This window comes from Phyllostomus hastatus, unplaced genomic scaffold, assembly GCF_019186645.2.
Source record: "Phyllostomus hastatus isolate PE091 unplaced genomic scaffold, TTU_PhHast_1.1 phas_contig_34, whole genome shotgun sequence".
Lineage (NCBI taxonomy): Eukaryota > Metazoa > Chordata > Mammalia > Chiroptera > Phyllostomidae > Phyllostomus > Phyllostomus hastatus.
Window position 1 is genome coordinate 45,734,709 of NW_025333857.1, and position 23,786 is coordinate 45,758,494.

General features: G+C 43.6%; 1 protein-coding gene and 1 pseudogene across 7 annotated transcripts in view; both read right to left on the reverse strand.

Annotated features, from left to right (window-relative positions):
- The window catches only part of FAM219A (family with sequence similarity 219 member A), a 53,015-nt gene that overhangs the window by 28,523 nt on the left and 706 nt on the right, over positions 1-23,786 (reverse strand). The gene's annotated exons all lie outside the window — the stretch shown is intronic.
- LOC123819822 lies at positions 1,989-22,438 on the reverse strand (annotated as a pseudogene).

Genomic DNA, 23,786 nt, shown 5'->3' on the forward strand with positions numbered 1-23,786 from the left:
GCCCTTAAGGACTCAGTCACCAAGGCTTTTCAGACCTGGCAGGGACTGGGCCCCTCGCTGGAGCTATCCAGGGTCCTGAATTGCCTCCACCTGACGACCTGGGCAGCTTAGGATGAGAACCCTGTCTGTCGGTTAATGCCATATTTAAATGCTGTTGGCCCCTCTCTGCCCATCCTTAACACCAACTGCTTGTTTGGACCATGTCCTGCACGGCCTGAAGTAGCTCCAGAATAATTCCAATCATTCTCTATGGCTGTAGCCTGGGCTTCATGCCAGCAGCCTGGCTCCCTGGCCAGATTTACAACAAAGTGTAAAGTTGAGGATCTTGGTATATGTGAAAAATATCTCAAGTACCTCTGGATGCTCAGGACTAAATGGGCCTGGCTCAGGGACAAGGTGGCTGTAGGTGAGGGAGAGAGTTCTCCATCTGGCACATCCTTGGATAACTCCTCCCCTCCCTTCTGCAGCCGTTGCACTCACATGCTCATACACACACGTGCAGACACACATGCCAGATCCTCCGACCTGTCACTGCAGAGGCTGTACTGCTGCAGAGAAGGTAGAGTCTCCTTTGTCTGCAGCTGAACAGAATGCACCTGCTTTGTTCCTATCATGGATATTACAGAATTTTGGCAAAGAGCACCCAAATTAAACTTATATAAAATAAAATATTGATTTCTTTTTTTTGAATTCAAGAGGAATATGTAGTCACTGTATGAGATCAGGACAAAAGAATATTAAAAAAACACCCTTAGTCATATCACCCAGAGTTATATTCCATGTTAACCTCCTGGCACACAATCTGGTTCCTTCTGTGGCCATGCGCACACACGGGCACATGAGTGTCAGGAAGAGGCAGTATAGAGCAGTGGTTAAGTGGGTTTTAGAGTAAGTCTTAACTTTGCCATTTACTTGTCTGTGTGGTCTTGATTAAATTTCTAATCTGTATGTGTCTGTTTTTCATCTTTAACTGGGGAAATAACAATACTCATCTCATAGTGCTGTGAGAGGATTAAATGGGATAATGTACACATATAAAGTTCTTACCATCATCCCTGACACATGGTAAGTAGTCAATAAAGGGTAGCTTTTACTATACACACATATACCCCATAGAATTCATGCTGTAATGCTGTTTAATGCCTAATTTTAATACACAAATTATTCTCCATATCAGATAAAAGTTGAAGACTGGGTGAATTAAGTTCATTACTTCATCTTACTTCTTTTCCTGTCTGGCATAACTTTCTAGGCCACAGTGGGGTAAGCTAGGGCATGGGAAACAGAATGACTTCCTAGCTCAGAGGGGAAAAAAAGCAATCCTTGACCCAGGGCTCCTAGCTTTCAGCCTGAGTCCTGCAAAGGAAAATGGCAGTGCCTTTCTTTTGGTCAAGGTTCTCTCTGCTTCTTGAGCTTTGGGCCTCAACCCTTTGGCCCACCTGCGCTCACCAACACTTTCTGCCTCTCTGCCCAGGAACGTCCCACTTTCCTCCAGGTGCTCCTTCCCCTTGGCACCCACACAAGTCCATTTGCTTGGCTTGAGCAAGCCTGCTTCCCCTGAGTTCTGGCCATTTGATTCCTATGTCTTCTACCCAACATTTCCATACCTACTCTACTAATACTGTTCTCTTTGAGGTCAGCACTGAGCTCCTACTTAAAATCCAGTGGTCTTTTCTCAGGTGATATTCCATTACCTTTCAGTATCATTGGACAGTACTGACCAGATCTTTCTAGAAATTCTATTTTCCTTTGGCTTTTTTTTGGGGGGGGGCAATTTGTATCCTTTATTATCTCATGGTAGCCAGGGGTGGGGGTGCCAGCTGCGAGCCAGGCTAGGCTGAGGGCCTTTCTCCCACAGGGTGGCACATGGGGTTCTCAGGTCTGTTCCACCAGTGGGCTGGTTTTTAGACAGAATGTCATGGGTGCTGGGTAGGAGGCTCTGAGGTGTGTGGGCAGTGGGTCTGGGTAGGGGATACACACTTGTGGAACTATAAATAACAAGGCAGGTACTTCTCTATGATTAGGGACTCTTCCTTGGGACTATGTCACTTCACCATGCCAACTGTTCTTGTCAATGAGGAACTTAGTGAAGTTCTATTTGATGGCATTGCCCAGGATGCCCCTTCTCTTGGACTGGACTTTTGTCCACTTCCACAGTGGGTGGGTGTCATCCCCGTTCACACAGATCTTGCTATACATATTGAATTTGACATTATAGCCGGCTGCGAACTCTTTGATCTCGGCATTAGTCCCTGGCTCTCAAACTGGTTGCAAGGGAAAGCCAGGATCCATAAACCACATTCAGCATATCGGCTAGTTGAGTGTAGCTTGTGTCTATTTTGCCTCATTGCAAGAACACGTTCGTGATGATGCACATGAAGCCCTGGTACTTGTCCATGCGCCTGTCGATGTCTTTGGCTGAGAACTCAGTGCATGGACCGGGCACAGCGCCAGTCATAGCAGGATTCGCACACGGTGCTGGCCAAGCCAGGGCTGCCGGAGACCTACACAGTAGGGAAGGCTTTAGCAGGTGGCACAGACGTGCCTTGGCCTTTTTGAAAACACCCCATATCTATCTGTTTTGACCATCCTCCCTACTGTTCCTCCAGTCATGCTCTAGACATAGAACCTTTCCTTAGTAACTGGCTTCTTTCACATGTTCTCTTCTTGCATGTGGAAATATAATAATGGTATAAACTTATTATTTCAAGTAATATCTTTTTGGGTTTTACTCCCAAATCTATGTCTCTAGCTCCGACCTCTCTCTTCAGCTCCAGACCCACATTTCTAACTGCTTACTACTTCCATTGATCTCATACCCCTCTGACCTGTTTCTACCTTTTAACTACCTTTCTCTTGTTAGTGGCACCACCATTTCCCCAGTTAACTTAAAAAAAATTGAGGGCCATTTAAAAACTTTTTATTTTGAAATAATATTATATTTATAGAAGAGTTACAAGGACAGTGTGGAGAGTCCTTGCACACCCTTCATTCAGCTTCCCCTAATCTTAGCATTTTAGATTGCTTGAATCTACACCATTTTCTAAAGTACAGGGTATATGCAAATTTCTCCAGTTTTCCTATTAATATCCTAGGATCTATATTGCATTTCATCAATATGTCTCCATACTCACCTTAGTTTCTCAGTCTTTTCTTGACTTTCATGACCTTGACTTTTGAAGGGCAGACATATTCTAGAATATTCCTCCAATTTGTATTTGCCTGATGTTTTCTCACGATTAGATTGAGGTTACGGATGTAGGGGGAGAATACCACACAGGTGATGTGTCTATTGCATCACAGCATATCAGGGGGTATATGGCTTATTATTGGCACTGTTAACTTTAATCACTTAGGGTGGTATTTGCCAGGTTTCTTCACTGTAAAGTTATTGTTTTTCTCTTGTTCTGACCGCATTTCATTGGTCAGAAGCAAGTCACTAAGTCTAGGCCACAATCATTGGGAAGGGAATTAAGTTCCATTACCTAGAGGGAGGACTATCAGAGAATTTGTGGACACGTTAAAACAACTACAGTAATTAATACCTATATTGATTGGGATTCTTATAGGATATGCAAATATCGTGTTTCTCTTTAAAGTTTTATTCATGAGTTTTAGCAATCAGTAGATCTTGTCAGCAGCAATTATTACTATGATGTTCTAAAGGTATTTTTTTAAAGATTTTATTTATTTATTTTTAGAGAGGGAAGGGAGGGAGATAGAGAGAGAGAGAGAGAGAAACATCAATGTGCAGTTGCTGGGGGTTATGGCCTGCAACCCAGGCATGTGCCCTGACTGGGAATTGAACCTGCGATACTTTGGTTTGTAGCCCGTAAAGGTATTTTTTAAATTTCTCTCATTCTTTCTACAAATAAAACTTTTGAATAAATTTTAGTAACTTTTTAATACATAAAAATGATAATTCTAAAAAAACTTGCCCCTTTTCCCCAGTTTATTTATTCATCTATTATATCAGTATGGATTAATGTATATTTATTTTCTTTTGTGATTATAGTCCAATACTATCATTATTTATTTTGTTGCTCAAATTGCTCCAGCTTTGGCCCCTGAGAGCCCTTTCAAGTTGGCTCCTGTCTCCTTTTGACCTGCCTAGGAGGTCATTTTAACCCACCTCTTTCCCTTTTAGCCTTCTGGTAAACTAATCATGAATCTATGGTAGCACTTTCTTCAAAATACCTAATATTCATCTTTTTATAATCTAATTAAATTAATTTTTTTACATACTCTCTGCCAGCATCTTGCTTCACGCCCTTACCAACTTATCCCAGGACATCAGGACCACTGCAGCGGTAGCTCACTCATCTGCCCAACCTGCCTCTTCTTCCTTCAACGCATCCTGTGCATCATTCTTATATTACCCTTCTGGGAATTAAACACCGCTCTGATTACAGTATCCCTTGCTCCAGATGCTTTAATTGCTCCCACTCCTTAAAAACTCCTCAATCTGACATTCAATAGTTTTAATAATATGGCTCCAGTTTGCCAATCAGGCCGCTTTTTCAATTGCTTATCTTTCTAAAACCTTTGTTTTCTGCTCCAGCTTTCAGCCTTATCTGCAGATGACTTCCAATTTTTATCTCTGATGTTAATATTATCACAATTTAAAAAATCTTCATTGATTTAACTTACAAAAGTAATACATGTTTGATGGAGTAAATTAAAACAATACAGAAGTGGTTAAAATAGAAACTTTTTATTTGGAAATAATTTTATATTTAGAGGAAAGTTACAAGGACAGTGCAGAGAGTCCTTATATGCCCCTCACTCAGCTTCCCCTGACTCTCCTTTCCCCTCCCCTTTCCTCAAGTTGGTTTTAAGAATGAAGTGAGCTTTCCAGACTGTTCAGTGTCTTTCCTAAGTTCCTATTAAGTTGCTACATCAAAGCAAACAGATTGAGAAATGTTTCTTGATTTAAGAGTTTATGATGCTAATCAAAAGGTTAAGTTCAGAAAAAACAGATCTTGGTTTGTATCGTAACCTATGCTTTCAAAGCCTCTTACTTATTATCTCATTTAATCTGACAATCCTGAGAGAAATCACATCTTTTTTTAAAAAATTGAAACTTTTTTCAGAGCAGTAACACAGCAAAACTGAGGGGAAGGTACAGAGATTTTCCATAATACTCCTGTACCCACATAGGCATAGCCAGCTTCGCCTGTTATTAATACTCCCCACCAGTGCGGTACATTTGTTACAACTGGTGGACCTAGTGATACATTGTAATCACCCCAAGTCCACAGTTTACATTATGGTTCAGTCTTTGTGTTTGTTGTACATTCTATGGGTTTGGACAATTATAAAACGACATGTATCCATCACTATGGTATCATAGAGAGTATTTTCACTGCCCTAAAAATCCAGCATCTATTATTTATTCCAATTTTACAGAGTAAAAAGCTGACATCGTATAAAGCAGAGCAGCTCCTCTGAAGTCACCTAGCCAGGGCTCGGTTCCAAGTTTCCTGACCCCTTTCCTCCTTTACCACATTAAAAGGCCATACTGAAAACCACAACACTGAAGCAACACTACGGGAGGAAAGCCAGAGCCAAAGACAATCACTCAGACTGTTGACTCATCAGCGATCATGGCTTTCCCTTAGGGAATGTGAGAATAATTTTGTCCCCGTGCTTCTCTTTTATGGTGAAGGTGAGACTGCAGGAGATCTCTAGACAAGAAATAAGAGGCAGGAATGTATCTGCTCAAAGTGTATGGCTTTCTATTTCCAAAGAAATGTTCTGCCTCCCAAAAGCTACAGGGTTTTGTAGAACTTGAGAAGCAAGTGAACAGAGATGAGTCCTAGGTGGCCAGTCAAAGCTGGCAGGGCCCAGAAGGAACAAGATTGGCCAGACCAGTGGCATACAAGTATCTGGTAGTATTTCTATAGCCCATTCATCTCCCTAATTTGTTAGTGTGCATACCTGATTGAAAAATATGGGAATTATGAGGCAAAAGCTATATCTCCTGGGCAGGCATAATACAGTAGAAAGAGCATGATTTTTGACCATTTGTTTCCTAAAATGGAAAAAAAATGAAGAGAAAAAACATAATACTAATTTGTCATAACAAATTCAAATACTTTAAGGTAAACAAATTCAAAGACATAAAAGAACATGAAAGTTTTCCTGTAAGTCAGAACCAGTTTATTTTATCTCCTCAAACTTTTAAAATGTGTATTCATATATGCAAATTTAAGCAGAGATGAATCAGATCATCCATATTCAAAATACACACAAAAACGGTAACCTTTATGTGACATGCATTTTACCACAATAAAGAAATATGTATCTTGAACATCTTTTCATGTCAATCCATATGAGAGCTTACCTCTTGCTTTTAGAAGTCTTCCTATATCCTTTTAGAAAGCTTCCTATAAGTATGCTGTGCAATGGGCGTACTATGATTTATTTCATCAGTCCCCACTGATGGAGATTTATGTTGTTTGCTTCCCTCCGCCTCACAATCATTATGTTGCAACTATTATAGTGTTATAATATTATATTTATTTCGAACTATTATATCTTATAAAAAGTCTTCATACACTTGTCTATTTTTTTAGATTAATAAATCCCTAGTCGTGGAATTGCTGACGGGGTCAACAGGCATGCATATATTACGATGCCTTTTTTCTTTCCAGAACTACTGTGACAATGTGTATTTCTCAAAAATTGGGAGAGGCAGAGGCTACTCGGAATTTGAAGTCAGAAAGACCTGGTTTGGTCCTAAAGCCAGGTGGCTGTCTGACATTTAGCAGGTTACCTTGCCTTTCTATGGGTGTAACATTACCTACTTCGCAGGGCCAGTGTTAGAATTCAGTGAAATGTATGTAAAATGCTTTGCAGCATGCCTGACACATATAAGATGTGTCAGGTAGCTGTTTTTTGGTTTTATATTGCTCTCTCCTCATTTGTTTTGTTTCCATCAAGTCTAAAGTATTTATCAGTCCCAATTTCTCTGGCCACCAAAAGGAGCTTGGTAAACTGATTAACTTGAGATTTTTAAATCAGCAGCAGGAGATATTGTCCTCTTATTGAGTGTGAGTTTCCCAGGAAAGCACTGAGGCCAATTTCCAGAGTTTTATCTTTAGTGACTAAATCACAAAGAGACAAACTCTCCCACTCTCAATGATCTTTCTTAGGATCTTAATCAGGCCATTCTTATTCTCCATGGCATGGGTAATCAGGCCCTTTCAACAGCTGATCCTTCTGGTCTTTAAAACAGGACATTTCATCCTGGCTGGTGTGGCTCATGCCTTGCTGAGGGCAAGGCATCCTAGTTGGGGGCATGAGAGAGGCAACCAATTGATGTTTCGCTCACACATCAATGTTTCTCTCCCTCTCTTTCTCATCTCTATAAAAATAAATTTAAAAAATAAAAATAAAACAGGATATTTCATTAAGTCCAGAAGGCTACAAAGGGGCCATGGAAGATGGAGGCAGCCACTGAGACACATGCACCTTGGGACATTGGGAAGTCCCTGTCGAATTCCCTTCCCATGTCCTTCCACAGTCTCTCCCAGGAGAACTGGAACTGAATCATGGCTTTTTGCCACTTTACATTCCAAAAAGTACGGATTTAGGGTTGAAATTAAACAGGGCCTAGTGACAGAAGCCTCCCAGCGACAACTCTTCAAACTGCCAAAAGGGGGCAGTGCAGTGTTATAGTTAAGAGCATGAGCTTTAGACTCCGTATAGCTGGGCCTGAAATTGGGCTTTGCCACTTATTAGCTAACTGTATGACCTTGGGTGTCACTTGCTTTCTCTGTAGAATAAGGGTATGCCTTCATATTGTTGAAAAAATTAGATGAAATGTGAGTCTGCTGGCAGATACACAGTATGTGCTCATAAACAGCAGGACACACATCTATAGGGTATATGGTTGAATATGATAATCAGATAGGACATGGAGTTACCAAGTAAAGGAGACAAAAGATTGAATTTATTCAGTTAATTCATTTACTCATTCAACAGAAGTCTAGTGAATGTTTACTATGTGTAAGGCACCTTATATGGCATAGGAGACATAACGGGAAGTAAAAATAGATATGGTCTCTATCTTCATAAAACTTGGCTTTTGGAAGTACCCATGTGAATAGAAAAAAATCATACAAACATACTCATATGTCAAATTATAAATATAAAAAGTACAATAGGAATTAGGCCACAGCCAAATCTAAATGTTCAGGGAAGCCCTCTGTGGTGAAATTATAGCTAAGCTAGTATTTGAAGGATGATTAAGAGTCAACTGAAAAAAAGGTAGAAGGTACAGCAGAACCATTCCAGGCTGAAGGAAACCTGGGACATCAGAGAAATGGAGGAAAAGCCAGTAAGGTTGGATGCAGTGATAGGGGTTAAGGTGGTATGAGAATGAGTTGGAGAGGCAAGCAGGAGCTAGGCCATATAAAGCCTCCCAGGTCATGTTAAGGATTAGTCTTTAGCCTTGGCTGGTGTGGCTCAGTGGACTGAGTGCTGGGCCTGTGAACAAAGGGTTGCTGGTTTGATTCCCAGTCAGGGCACATGCCTGGGTTGCAGGCCAGGTCCCCAGAGCGGGGTGCGAGAGAGGCAACTACACATTGATGTTTCTTTCCTTTTCTTTCTCCCTTCTTTCCCCTCTCTAAGAGTAAATAAATAAAATATTTTTAAAAAAGGATTAGTCTTTAGAGTAAGAGCAACGGGGAAGCTGTTGAAATGTAAGGGGCTGCAGTGTATATCCCTGCTACTTGGCAGCACTTTTCTGTTATCTCCTTTCATAGCAAGGAGAGGGAGAAGGCTTTACAAGACTCCTGCTGTGGCCATCTAAGAGAGGGGAGTATGAAGTAATCTATAGCAGGTCTCTCTCCAAAACAGAATGAGTCCCTCTGCATCCTCATTACCTGAAGAACTAGACATTTGAGGGGAATGTGAGTGAGAAATTCAGGGCTGTGAGCTCTGATCAGAAATCCTGTACTGGGTGGTGGGCCGTCACTATAAAACTCCTAATGTTTTTTAGCTGCTGCACCAGTCCCTAGTCAGCCTCTACCTCTCAGACTTCCTGTCCCTTCGGATGCTCCAATGCATTGGACATAAGAACTAAGGGACTAACAGCTAATAGGCTGGGGTGGTGGAATTGCAGCATTCTTGTGGGCAGACACAGGATCCAAAAGTGGGTTCAGGTTTGCAGGAACCAGCACTCAACCAGTGTGTTCCTTCCTGGTTAGCTGGGTCACAGTACCCATGGTGCATGCATGCACACATACAAGTGCATAGTCTTTACGGTCTCTCCTACGTGAGGAGAGAAACTAGGAGTGGAGATCCTGGCAGCACAGGAATACTAATGTACCAGAAGGTGGTAGCTGGTTTTTAGTCCTCATAGGTTTTTGCACTTGGCTGGAAGGAGAAAAGGACCTAAGAGTGCTAGAGCTGCCCATCCCACCCCTCCTCCAATCTCTCCCAGACCACAGCCCAGCTAAACAGGAAACCAGGCTTGGCTATGTGCCAGTGCTCAGGCTGGGGCAGGAAGCTCAGGAAACAAGTGAGAAAAACCCTCTTCAGCATAGAAAAAGGCTGCTCAGAAATCCCTGGGAAGGTAAGATAAGCTCAGCCCTTGCTACACTCCCTCCCACAGGAGGAAAAGACTAGAGCTGCCACTATTCCCCAGCATGGTCAAGTGTGGCCCTAGTAGGATTATAGAGCAGAACCAGGAGCTTCATGGTGGGTGGGGGGGTGGGAGAGGAGAGAGGTGTGACAACAGATTTGAAGTAAAGACCCTCCCCTCAGAAACATAGGTCTGCAGTGAAGCAGGATGGGTACTGGTAGCCTGAAGATTTCCTAGGGCCATCTTGGATTGATAAGAAAGGAAATGATGGTATAAGCTAAGGGAAGTGATAGAAAATTAGACCTAAAGAAGAAAGGGCGAACCAAAGGGTCACAGATTCGATTCCCAATCAGGGCACATGCCTGGGTTGCAGGCCAGGTCCCCAGTACGGGGGTGTGAGAGGCAAGCAGACATGGGTGTTTTTCTCCCTCTCTTTCTCCTTCACTTCCCATCTCTCTAAAAATAAATAAAAGTTTTTTTTTAAAAAGGAGAAAGGGCTAGAGATATCAGTGATACCTGTGGGGATGAAGGCAGAGAACTGACAGTTCTTTGTTGTCTAAATGTGAAGGGAACTCCTGATGAAATAATGGACTGAGAAAATGACTATTAACAGCTGCTAAAAATATTAGGTAAAAAGCTGAAGGTGAACCTTTGTGATGAACAGATCAGGCTAACTACACCACTAATCAATCTGAACATTACAAAAAGTAGGACAACCATGTCCCGTGTCTCCTGATGTGACGCAATAAGTATATAGAACATACTCAGAACTATTCTTTACAAAAACAATTGGATCTGAATCTGATCAAACCCTGAGATCTAATTAACAATATGCAGAAATACAGTAGACTGAGGACTAAAGATGAAGTAATTATTCACAGTAATCTAGTAGGTGGGTATAGGTGAAACAAAATTAGTCCTGGGTTGATGATTGTTTAATTTGGATGACGAACACTAGGGGGTTTGTTTCACCTTTTCTCTACATTGCATATGTTAGAAATTTTCCATGAAAAAATGTTTTAAGACTTTGAAGGTTTGCAGACTGGAAACTGCATCCTTCTCTAGTCTATTAATCTATGGGGAAAGCAGAAGTAATGGTAGGAATGTGGACTTTTTCACATGTTTCTTAAGCCCTAAGAGTTGGCCTTTGGGAGCTAAAACAGCAGAATGACACCCCCCCAGCTTCAGTAGTGGGGCACTCCAGGAAGACCCCACTCCAACAGGACTCTGCAACAGCTATGGTAGGAAGGGGCAGGGACAGGCAGGGCCTCCTCCAGTCCAGTCCCACTCAGTGGAACCCCCTCTGGGAGTCCATGGGAGCACAGAGCACTTCCATCTCTAGCCCACCCTCATCAAAGTCCTGTCGAATAGGCCAAAGACTCTTCCCATTTGGTGATGAGAAGAATAAACTGTCTCTTTACTCTCACCCCACAAAAGCTCCATTGGGAAATATAAAAAATGGAAATCACTATCCCTTTAATCACCACCAATCCTTAGATCAGAATGATACAGTAATTCATAGTCCATTTTCACTTACATGATCTCATTTATTTTATAAATAACCTGACAGTGGTCAGGAACCTAGCTGAAGGTCCTAACACAAGTGGTAGAGCTAGAATGCACCCAGCTAACTTCCTGCAACCACTGTGCACAGTGCCTGCCCTGAGGTCCATGCCCCTCACTAGTTTACCCTGAATTCCACACCCCCCCAAGGATACTCAAACCAATTCCTCTCATGGGAGTTCCCAGAGGTTTCCTTAGTCCTGTAGTTCAGCTTCTGACTCCTTTAAGAAGCTGAAACATAAGATCCCATCAGGAAGTTGATAGGGAGGCTGACAGATGTCAAACCTTGGTTCCTGACTTGTTCCCTTTGCCAATGTTTGCTACCTTGGACATCAACCCCAAATTTGGTCTCTCTTCCTAACTTCACATAATTTTCCCACTCTTCTCCAAACCACTACCCGCTACCACCTCCCTACATCATTATTCCCAGTTGGCCTTTCTCTGAGCTTATGAATGACTCTGAGCTAGGGCTGGAATCAGCAGGCCAACTGAGAGCAGAGAGGACTTTCTGGAAGCTGAAATCCTCTGGGAACACCTTCAGGATCTGCAGGAAGCCCAGTGGAAGCCACTCTCACCGGCTGCTACAATCTGCATGCCAATGTGGCCCCTGGCTTTCCCACCAGAGGCAGGCTGGCCCCTGAACAGAACTGCTTGTAGCATTTGAGTTTTGTCATAAAGAGAATGTGAACCCCATGCTTGACACATAAAGAACAGGACATCCAGGCTGGTGCTCTTCTTTCCCTCCAAGAGCTACAGATATTTTTTTTTTTCCATCTCCAGGAGAATATGTGCAAGTCATACAATGTTGGAGGACAGGTAGGAGCTCTTCATCAGCAGAGCTCACTAAATGTTATACATCACAACTCAGTCAATACCTTCTCCAGCCTCACAACAAAGCTGGCAGCACAGTCATCCATTGGCAGTGCTACCAATGGGAGAGAAGCTGGGTCATCCTCCTATGTTTTCCTACATCCCTCAGTCCTGTAAACTTGCAAAGGAAGAAAAGCCAATTTGTAAGGGATTCAGACTACCAACTCAGCTGGGGGACCTCACCCCATTAGGGAGCAAGAAGCAAGTCACTCCTTGTCAGAGCATTCAAGGTTCCTCTCACCCTGTGGTCTGAGCTCAAACATCACTTTCTCACAAGGAGCCTGACCTGACATCACCAGTGTAATGTGGGAGGCTTTGTTATTCTCTCATGCTACCTTGTTCTTGTCTTTTCTATCACTTGTTATACTTTGTAACTGTAATTTTGTTTGTGTACTTTATTTGTTTCATATCTGTCTCTCTCACTGGACTGCCAGCTCGATTAGGCAGGGGCCATGTTTGCTTTATTCATCACATTGTTCCTTGTGTCTGGGACACAGGCTTGCATATAGCACATGCTCAAAATTCATTATTTTTAAATAATGAATGAGTGTCCCAATCCATGTATCCCCCTGAATCTCCCACAATTGCCCACATGTACCTTCTATTCCACTCACTAATTTCTACCTATTCATCCCCCTTCAGATCTCTACTGGTGCTCTCCTTAGAATAACCTCTCAACTTCCTATCCACTATTACTGATCCTTAAAGCAAATAGTTGTTTTCTTCCGTAGCTCTGTTTCACAAGAGCAAGTCTCTTCTTTGCCAGACTGTAAGCTCTGGGCACAAAAGCTATCTGCCAAGGAGTTAAAGAGGGGAATTGGGATTCCAGACTCAGAAGACTCTCACCAGACTCAGAACACATCAAAGTGAACAATGCAAATCAGGATATCATATGTATCAAGTTATGTGCTAGAGGTTATAGAGGCTTTTAGGATTGGTTGGGAACTCACTAGAATAGTTAGGGAAGGCTTCCTGGAGAAGGGAAATTTATATGGACCTCCAAAGAATGGGTAGAAGTAGAACAGGCAGAGAAGGAGAGTGGAGAGAATCATTAAGAGGAGAGGAGGCATCAGGATGCCAGTAGATGAGAGGAGGGGAAGGGCCTGGCTGGATGTATTAGAGAGCTGGCATGAGTGGCAGAAAGTATGGCCAGCTGGGAGAGAAAAATGGCTAGTATAGATGCCTTAAAAGCCAGTGGAGAAATTTAAGTTCATGCATAAGAACTTAATTGGGCCCAAAGTGAAGGAAATATCATGGGCCTGAGAGTCAGAATACCTGGGTTCTAGTCTAGGCCATGCCAATCTCCATCCAATCACCAGGTAGTGGCCGAGCCTATTTACCTTTCTGGGATTCTGCTTACATGTCTATAAAATTGGCAAAAAAGATCTTCCCAACCTCCTTCACAAGGTGGTTTAGGTATCTTGAAAACATCTTTCATTTACCTAAAAAGGAATTTAAGATAAGAATAAGACAACTGCTTCCATAAACTTCACACAAAGACAATGTACTGGGGACAAAAGACAGGTAGAATGGAGGAAGGGTCTCTCCTTATTGAAGGGAAAGAAAAAGGATGCAAGAAGAAGGTGGCACTTTTGTGATGGGCTTTGAAAGACAGAAAAGATTAGCAAAAACACATTAACAGAAAACTATTTTGACATGTTTACATTGCATGTACATAATAAGCTATGTTTATTCCTAAAATGTTGTTCCTAGCTCCTACTTTAGGAAGCGTGACACTTTACACAGAGCATCATGTCTTCTACGTGCCCTGGCCTCTGGCTCAGTTTAAGAACCGCCATCACAGGGAACAGGAGGCCATGGAGTCCAGAGGTAAAAGCATGTTCACACTCCCATCCAATGGCCTTGGTTCCTCCCTGTGAAGACACGAGTAATATGAAGTCTGACCATATTTACTTTCTTAACTCCAGTCCTTTTTAGGCATTTGAAAATCATAAAATGCTTTCCCTGAGACTGTTTTATTACTAAACCAAACAGCCTCAGTTTTTCTAACTGTTCTCACATGATAATGGTTTTGATTCCTCTCATCATTGCAATCACTCCCTTTCCTGAATGATGACATCAGCATAGAATGCAGGACTTCAGACAGCCCTGACCAGCATAGCATCTTCTAGGACCTGAACTCCATACTTTTATTAATGCAGCCCAATAGCACATTAGCTTTTCTGGTGGCTATGTCATATAGTAGACTCCTGTTAAATTTTCTGTCCACAGAAGCACTAGCTCTCTTGGAAGGTCTACCCTAGACTACCCAATCACACAGCCTCACCTAGATTCTTATTTAAATTCCAATGCTGAATTCAGCCAGCTACCACTTTGAAAATAAGAGTCAATATACAGTTATAAGTGAGGTCATAATAAACTAACAAGAAGTCATAATAAACTAACAAGAACCAGAGACATGGAAACATGGAACGACTGATAGCTGCAGGAGGGGAGAAGGGAGGGGGGACTGGTGGAAGGAAGGGGAAGGGACTAGTCAAAGAACATATATGAATGACTCATGGACATGGACAACGGAGGGGATTGACTGTGGGAGAGAGTGGTAGGCTGGGTGGAGGGGGGCAAAAGGGAAAACAACTGGGACAATTGTAATAGAATAAACAATAAAAAATAATAATAAATAAAAAGAGTAAAAACACACACATGTGGTATAGTTTCTAACAGGTATGAGTTCACTACCTCACTAGCCTCAGATGACCCTTTACCTATATCAGCCGCCAGCCTAGCCCAAGATGTCCTTCCAGGTTCTTGCCTTGATTTTACATTGCTAAGGGCTACCCTATTTCAGCTATGTCCTGAGTTCAATATAACAATAGGTACAGCTACTAAATATGATCATGAACCTCAACTGACAATAATAGAAGTACAATACCAAAATATAATGAGGAGTGGCAGTCTCTCAGTAATCTGGGCTGATCAGGTCACATGGAGAGGCCTGTGTCTAGTTCCACAAGTGAGAAATTCAAAAGTATCCACTAGAGCAGTCAGGGTGATTGGGGCTTTGGAGAAATGGTGGAGAAAAAAAACAGGGGCTGTTTAGCCTGGGGGTGGGGTTGTGGGTGGGGACTGGGGGAATAGCTAAGGCTGTATATCCTACCATAGGGCCTTTCCTTCACAGTAACTGCTGGCTTAAGGGTCTCCTCTATTAGCCTACTCCTTCTTGGTCCTTTGGTCAGGGCTTATATTTTCACCTTAAATTTGGCCAACCACTTATGTGATATTTATGAGATCTCTTCTTGAATCTGCCTCTTTCTCCCTCTTATCTTCTCAGTAGAGTCAAGGATACTCCCTCTCACCTGGCCTATGTATTTACAAAGGGTTATTAACTTTATATCAAGTCAATACTTCAAAAACCCATGCTTAAGATCAGAATAGATAAGATTATTTTTATCCATTCATTTCTTTCTTTCCTTCCTTTCTTCTTCTTCTTCTTCTTTTTTTTTAAGTAGAATAAGGTTCTGGATCTCCATTAATTCCTTAAAGAGCCATATCATACGAGTCTAGCCCCTCAGTGAAGCAGATTGCTGAGTTAGCTAACATCTCCAAGAACCTTCCTTTCCTGTATTCTTTGCCTAGAATCACTATAATGATTCAAGGCTGTCAGGGTGGCAAGCAGAGTACTAGGGCTGATGTTTCCCCTGCTGAAGACCATGGCAGACATAGAAAACCAACCATGTCATTCTCACTAAACAAGGTCTCTGCCTTAGAATCCACGTTAACACGTGCTCCAGGCAGCCACCATTGATCAATAGGCATTGGCATAAAAGGTAAAATCTGCTTATCATCCATGCTTTATGTAGCCCATGAAGTAGGCCACATTTCATATATATAAAACAAATATGCAGGAATGCCTCTTGAGCTGCTGTGATCAGCAGGGACATTTAATGGTACTGCAGAGGAAGTACTGAGGAACCCTATTCAGGGAACCAGTTTTTCAGTTTAAATCCCAACTGAGATAGGATTCTTCCTGATGAGAGATTTGAACTATGATCTTTATATTCTTTCCTGCTTAGCAGAACACAAAAGGGCAGAGCACAGCCCAAGGTAAAAAGGAGAAACAGAACTGAGGCATGCGGCAGCCACACCAGTATTAAAAGTAAAGTACTAAATGGCTTAAGTATACAGTATATGAATTACATCTCAATCAAGCTGTCAAAAAACAAGTTAATGGTAAAAATGCTGGTTTTGCAACATTATCATTTAGTAGAGGGACTTGAAGGGAAATAAACCCCCCTTAACAGTATCTTGGGAAAAACTAGGCACTTAGTATTTGCTTCTGCACCTAAGTCCACTAAAATCTTCCTACTGATGGCAATAAATTCACACCCTGACGCAAAGCAGTAATATCCCACTAGAAACTAGCATGAGGGAAAATGGTAGGTTATAAAAGAGGCTCAAAAGAACTGAGAAGACTATAAATCAGACTGAATCAGAAGAGACATGAATTTCTAAGCCAGAGTTTCCCAAAGAGTATTTCATGAAACACATTGGTTCTGCAAGATGTTAATATGAAAAAAGTTTCCATGGTTACATAATCTTGGGAAACATTGGGTTAAACAAAGCTGGAAAGGTTTCTTTATGGCAGAACTTCTCAGAGCCTTGAAAATGCTAATGAACATTGTGATGGGATAGCATGTAGCTTTTCCCAAAGGAATTTGTCTGTAGATACTTTTTCCCCATAAAGCATCTCAAAGGGCCAATATTCCAAAGTATATACTAAGGAACTGCTGGTCTAAGCCATGTTTGGCTGAGGGCTTCACCAGTTCCTTTATAAGGATAAAATTGGAAATTAATATGGGAACTATAAATAATTTATAGCTTGTACATAGTTATGTTTAAGTTAACTACATAGTAAAATATATATGGTTCCCATTCCACAGTTTGGGTGTAGTTAATTCCATAAATCTTAGTTAAAGTATGCCTTCAGGTATTGTTCTAAATAATGGATGGGGTGGACTCTGCTTATGACAGCCAAGAGTCTGGTGATAAAAATGGACAAAACCAGACCAGGAACCACAGTAGCTGGACTCTTTCTGCCTGGGTGTGGCCCCTTATCATATTTACACTTCTCAGGGCCAGAATGGTCATTCAGAGGACACCCTTCATGGCCATTATTGCCTTCTTATTTGTGTACACTCTCATACATCATCATCATCACCACAGAAACTTAAAACTGACCCTCAAAAAGTATAACGATCTGATCCTCAATTTTACATCTCTGAATAACAGCAACAAATGCAGGTACATATTTGCTTGAACTGGCTCCTAAGAATGTGTAGGGGGCACTCCTACATATCCCCATCTACCCTTCCCCTAGGCCAGACCTTCTGGGCCTCCTTCCCAGCCCACTTCCATATTCCAGAGTCCGTCCGAAAGCCCAGCAGTTCACTCAGCTGATTCACTGTGAGGTCTTCGGGTCATGTGCCAACTTCTGAACTCCAGAGCAAAGTCAGATTCAGAGCTGGTCCCAACTCCACCTGCTTCCTTCCTTCCTTTCTCCCACCCAGATGGCCAAATTCCCACCAGCATCTTCTTGGGAAACAATGCCTTGAGAGCCTGCTAGGCCAGGCTCTTGCTTCCTTCAGTCAACACCTCTGGGTATCTGCCCTTAGCCTGACTCTCCCCTTCCTGCCCTTTGTGGGGCTCCCTGCCCCAGTTTTCCAGGGTTTACTGGACAGCATGAAGCAGCTAAACCCAAGAAGCTGAGTGTCCCATGTCCTCTTTCCACACACAAGGCTCCATCTGCCCTTTCAAGGAGGGGAGAGGGCCCCAGAAGCTAATTAGGCTCAAGTAAAGAAGGCTCTGATTTCCATTTCTGTTCACTCTGGGCTGTAGTCAGTCAGGCAGCACACAGCTCAGGGATGGAAATGACTCAGCCTGACTCCCAGCTACCATGGGAGAGCCTGCCTACAGAGGCTACACTTGGGGCCTTTAAGAAGCCAAGTTACCTCTGAACAATCTCATCCCAGAAGTCTGCTCCCTCAGCACATCTTGCCTGGAAGATAGCAGCTTGGGTGCTGCTTCTACCCCAACTGCAGGTTTCCAGGTTGGTCTCAGAGAAAGAAGATATGTGTCCTTTTCTATTCTGACTCCCTCAAGTGAAGTAGTAACTCACACATCCATCCTAGAAGAAATCAGTGAAAGACCCAGCTCAGCTAATCAGTCAGAAAACCTTAGGGTTGAACAGAATGATGGTAAATGTCCAGGGCAGAAACTGTGAGATAAAACACTCTGTCAGCCAACAATTTTATTTTTCTTTACCAAAGTGCTGCCAGAAAAACAAAACAAAACAGAAATGAAAACAAAACACTGTGGCTCTTTGCCGTCTCCAATTCACTTGCATTCATCGAAGCATGTTGCAGGGGAAAGTGCTCATTGGCAGGCATTTCTCAGCATCCTTTTTGAGGCTGTGGGGCCAATGTCAATCTGCTCTTAAGTTTTCTAGGTCTCTGAGTTCCCCATAACTCCAAGAATGCAGCTTCAACAGCAGAGCAAAGGAAAACAGCAGCCTTCTTCCATATAAGCAGTCCCTGAAGCCAAGAGATACACAGTCCCCTGAGTTTTCTGAAGGTGGTGATGGTCCTCTTGCCATCCAGCTATCTTACAAGAAACCTGGCAAGGGATGCATCCTTGACTCCCTACCTCTCCACCACACCTCCAAACAGGTACCACATCTTGTCTATTCCACTTTATTAATATCTGTATAGGTCCCCTCCCCTCTTTCAGCTCTAGGTTGAAATAATTTCTTTCTGGATTACTAATGCACCCACCCTCATATTAGTTTTCTGACCTCCTTCTTACCTTCTCTAATCTCTTATCCACTACTGCAGTGTCAGTCCTACAGATTTGATGATGTTATTTCCTTAATGAAAACCCTTCAGCCCTGACTGGGTGGCTCATTTGGTTGGAGCATCATCCCGCACCAAAAGACTGTGGGTTTGGTTCTCAATTGGGGCACATACCTAGGTTGCAGATTCAATCCCCAGTCGGGGTGTGTTCTGGAGGCAACCAGTCAATGTTTCTCTCTCATATCATGTTTCTCTCTCTCTCTCCCTCCCTCTCCTCCTTCCCCTCTCTCTACAAAAATCAAGATACATATCCTTGGGTGTAGATTAAAATAATAAAATACAATAAAAATAAAACACTTCAATCATTCAAGTGCACCCTTTTATTTCTTCCTCCATGCCTTTCATCTCATCTTATCAGTCTGCCAAACTTCTATTCCTCTTCTAAAAGCCAGTTTATGCCCTGGCTGGTGTGGCTCAGTGGACTGAGTGCTGGCCTACAAACCAAAGGGTTGCTGGTTCGATTCCCAGTCAGGGCACATGCCTGGGTTGCTGGCCAGGTCCCCAGTAGGGGGCGCATGAGAGGCAACCACACACTGATGCTTCTCTCCCTCTCTTTCTCTGTCCCTTCCCCTCTCTGTAAAAGTAAGTAAAATCTTAAAGAAAGAAAGAAAGAAAGGCCAGTTCAGCAGTGACTCTTTTGTGAAGCCTTCCCTAACCACTTGATGGGAGCTCTTCCAGTTTTCCTTTGGCCCTGATGGACCTGGTTCTTCCTTTTTGCAGTGCTCATTATCCTATGGTACCTCAATCCATCTTGACTGTGCAGATATATCCCTAGAGCAAAACTCCGTTTTATGGAGGTCAGTCAGCACAACATCTAGCAGAAAGTAGGTTCTTTTCATTTGTTCATTGAGGTGATGAGTAGTAAGGGATGAGATAGAGACCTGAGTAAACCTGATCCTCACTTTACAATATAGGTAAAGAGAAAAGGGTGGGCCTCATCCCAGAACCTAAGAAGTACTACTAGGTCATAAGCCACATGGACCCATTAAGAGAATCCACCATTAAATTGAAAAGTCATATGACTGACTACAAGGAGGCAACCTGAGACTCCCTGATCAAAGAAAACATGTGGGTCAATTTTCTACAGTGGCTTTTGCTATCTTCACAATGTTCTTTCTGCCACTTCCAGGAGCTGCTGTGGCCCACTCACTGAATTAATGTCCTGACCATCCCCATCCCTGAGTGTCAGGAGGCAGGAGGAGTCTGAAGCTACTTTCTAAGCTCAGGTGGTCAAAGGGTCAGAACTTCAGCATTTCTTATCTTCTCCCAAGGGAGGTAGCACCCTCTCTCAGGAGCACCCTCCATTGATCTCCACTCTTTCCTAACATGTATCTAAAACCTTCCTGTAGCCATTTGAGCCCACTCTTCTCCTGGCCAACCACTGGAAAAGTCTCACTTGTCTCTGTCCTTAAGGTACCTGGATCTGAGCATATGCTCATGAACTAAACAAATGAGTTAACATACAACCTGGGCTTCAGGGAGGCCAGACTAGTATTTCTGTCAAGTGCACAGAGACCCTGCCTGGTGTCACCTGCCATTTTTTCTCTTTGGTCTCTGAAAGCATAGGAAGCAGGGCTTTGCCTGGCACAATTAAGTGCTTAAAAGCTCCTCCCCCCCTCAACAAATCTCTTCCTCTTCAGTTGTAGACAAGTAGAAGACATGGACTTTGAGGCTGTACCAGCCAGCCCCACAGATTGACAATAGGACCAGAGAGCCTACCATTGCTGTTCACCCAAATGGTAGCCAAATTCAACCCAAGTGCTCAACAGAAAGCCTTGGACAGATGGGTGCTCCCCTAGATCAGTGAGGTATGTGGCTTGGATACAGAACTGACACAGAAGATGTGGCTATCTCTAGTGGTTTCTTTGGAAAAATCTGTGCTAGAAAACACTAAAGATTATCTAGGAGATAGACACAGCAGGAGTGGAGCCCAGGACCAGGTCTCCAAGAGGAACTCTCATTCCTTTTATAAGGAGACAGGAAGAGACCCTGGGGAGCTCCCAGGGATAAGCCCAGGCCTGGTTCAGCTGCTGAGATGCAGGCACACCAATGAAATAATTAATGTGATGGGAAAAGGAGGGAGGACACGCCCTCAGGCCAACTCCCACTCCAGACAGAAGGCTCCTCCCAGCTACTGCAATAGCAGCAGCACCAACAGGGCAGGGATCTTTTCCTTCCACTAAGCTGAGAACTAATGTTTAAATTAACACTTTGGAAACACCCACATCTGTTGGCTGTGTCTTCTCCAGCTCCTGCCACTCCTCTAGGGATCCTCTTTAAGCTTGGCTTTCTCTTTCAAGTAAATAATAAAAAGATAAAGATGCTCTCCCCCTACAGCTAATTTTTCTAAGTGAGAAATGGCCTCTGGATTCTTCCCACCACTATGTGTAGGTGAGGGTTATTTGATGATGGAGCATGTGAAGAGCCTGTATAAGTACAGCTTAGTCCAGAAAGGGTAAATGATGCTGACACCAGCATCACTCGTTGCCTTTAGGGTTTATGGAGACAGTACCCATTCTGCCCTCAGAGGGGCTCATGCTGAGAGAGTGAGAAAAAACAATAAACTTCTGTTGAACTGTGAGCTTCAGGAGGGCAGGGCCATATTTGTGTCTGTGCTGCTAACCACTGTGTCCCCAACACCTAGTATAGTATCTAGAACAGAGCAGATGCTCAATAGGTATTAGGTGAATGAATTTGCTGGATCAATGATATCAGCAAATGACATGAAATGATACGATATTCTTTGGAAGAGAGAACGAGGAGCTATTGTTTAAACTTGAAAGAGATAGTCTTCATTTCACAAATGGAGAAACTAAGTCCAGAGAAGAGGAGGGACTTCCTGGAGGTCTCAGTAAATAATGGCAAGAAATTAAATAGGTCACAGCTGAATTCAAGCCTGGGACCCTAGTTTTATGGTATACTCAAATACCCTAACGAGCCACTTTGCCTTTCTTTTGTGGTATATCGTTTTGGTTCCTTATGCCCTCAAATGAAGACTCTTGGGGAAATGCCACACAAGATTCTGCTGGTCTCAATCATACACAGAGCACTTAAGGAGTTCTGGAAATCCTCTAGGCTTCAACCTGGGAACAAGGGTCAAGAAGCAGAAATCTGCAGGGCAATGTCTATGACCCTCAAATGTGAGATGACTGTGTTGCTGCTTCCATAAAGCTCTCACTCAACCACAACAAAGCAGCCTCTAGCAGAAAAGGGTTCCTATAGCCTTCAAAAAAAAAAAAGATCTGAAGGCAATTATAGTCCTTCTGATAAATGTCTCCTTGCACTTCTATTCCAGAGTCACATAGACCAGAAGCAGCTCAGGAGTCTTCTGGGGCCATGGCTCAATCAAACCACCATTGAGAACTTCAGGCAATGATGGAGGCACCAAAGACAACTGAGAGAGCCTGGTGACTCAGTTCCTTTCCCCCTTTCCCTAGACAGTTATTGTCTCCCTTTTTTAGGATCCCCAGATGGGAGGCAAGAACCAACTCATTGCTTTCTACTCCTGACTCACTTGGACCTCCTCCTGCTCCTCCTCCTTCATCCACCCTTTCTTTTGGTTCTTAGATGCTTAGAATTGGAAGGGCAATCTAATTTGACAAGCCAGATTGGCTGAAAAAACAATCTATAAAGGAAAGTCGTCCTTAACCCAGCCCAAAGTTCTTCAAGTTTATGAGAAAGACTTCTCACCAAGATTTCCTGGCCCTCCAAATAATCCAATGATGCCAACAGGCTAGCATTTCTCTCCCATTTTAATATGGTGTGCTTTTATAAAGCTTCTCTTTTGACTTCTAGAACTGCATAAGTAGTCACAAAAGGGGTAAACACCTTTAATCTCCTGTTGGGTAACCTCTAATGATTCTATCACCTCCCAAAAGGTGTGGCTTAGAGTAGATCATGGGTTCCTGCCAAGGTCTGTCTTGGTTGATGTAATAGGCAGGTTACTTGCTCAGGAAGCTACAGGCACATCTGCAAGCCAAGGACCTGGGGGCCCAAGGGTAGAACTAGTTCTTCACCTCCAGGCCTAACACAGGGAAGAGGCTTAGGGAGCCCACCATCTTCAAGGCTTGGAGAGCTCTATGAGGTTACAGCACAGCACAAAGAACAGGGCACCCAACCTTCAGGTTTCTGGCCTGCTGTGCTTCCTTCCAGCTCCCCCTAAGGCTCCAAGGGGGAAAGAAGAAGGAAAAGCTAACAGAACAGAGCCTGGGCACTCCCTTGCTCCCCCTTCTCCCTATACGGGCTGGATAGGCCTTGCTGTCTTCAACCTGGCGGCAGACAAGCCAGTCAGGTGCCCCGCCCCTCCCCTCCTCCGGGCGGTGGGCAGCGGGCACAGTCTGCCCTAGGCCTGGCTTTGGTGCGACCGTGTCGCCCTCCCCCTACCATCTCCTCTGCGCCGGCATCGATGACATCATTCCTCCCTGACACCCTGACCGCGGACAGGCGGTAGGATAGGCGCCCAGAAAGGCTCCAAGCACGTAGGCCTGGAATGATGGGGACTCTTCCAAACGGTGGGCACTGGAGCTCCAGCGCAGCCCCGCCCCCTCTCCTGTCGGTTCTGGAGCTCTCTCATCCGCGCCTCTGATTCTCCATCTCGCCGCTGCACTCTCTCCTCCCCGGCTCCCGTACCGCCAATTTAGACTACTTGCGCTCTCCTCCGGAGAAGAAAGGAATTCCCGGGTCCTGCACCGACCCCTTGCCCTTACCAGCCCCTGCCCCCGCATTCTCATCTAAATCCAGCAAACTGGCGGGCAGGCCCTCCTCCTCTACAAGCCTATTCCAATCCCTCTTAGCCTGACTGCTCTCCGACCCCCTCCCCCGCCCTGAGCATCACAGGCTTCCAGCGCTAAACGCCTTCCCATCTCTCATGCCAGCCCACTGGGCCTGCCGCC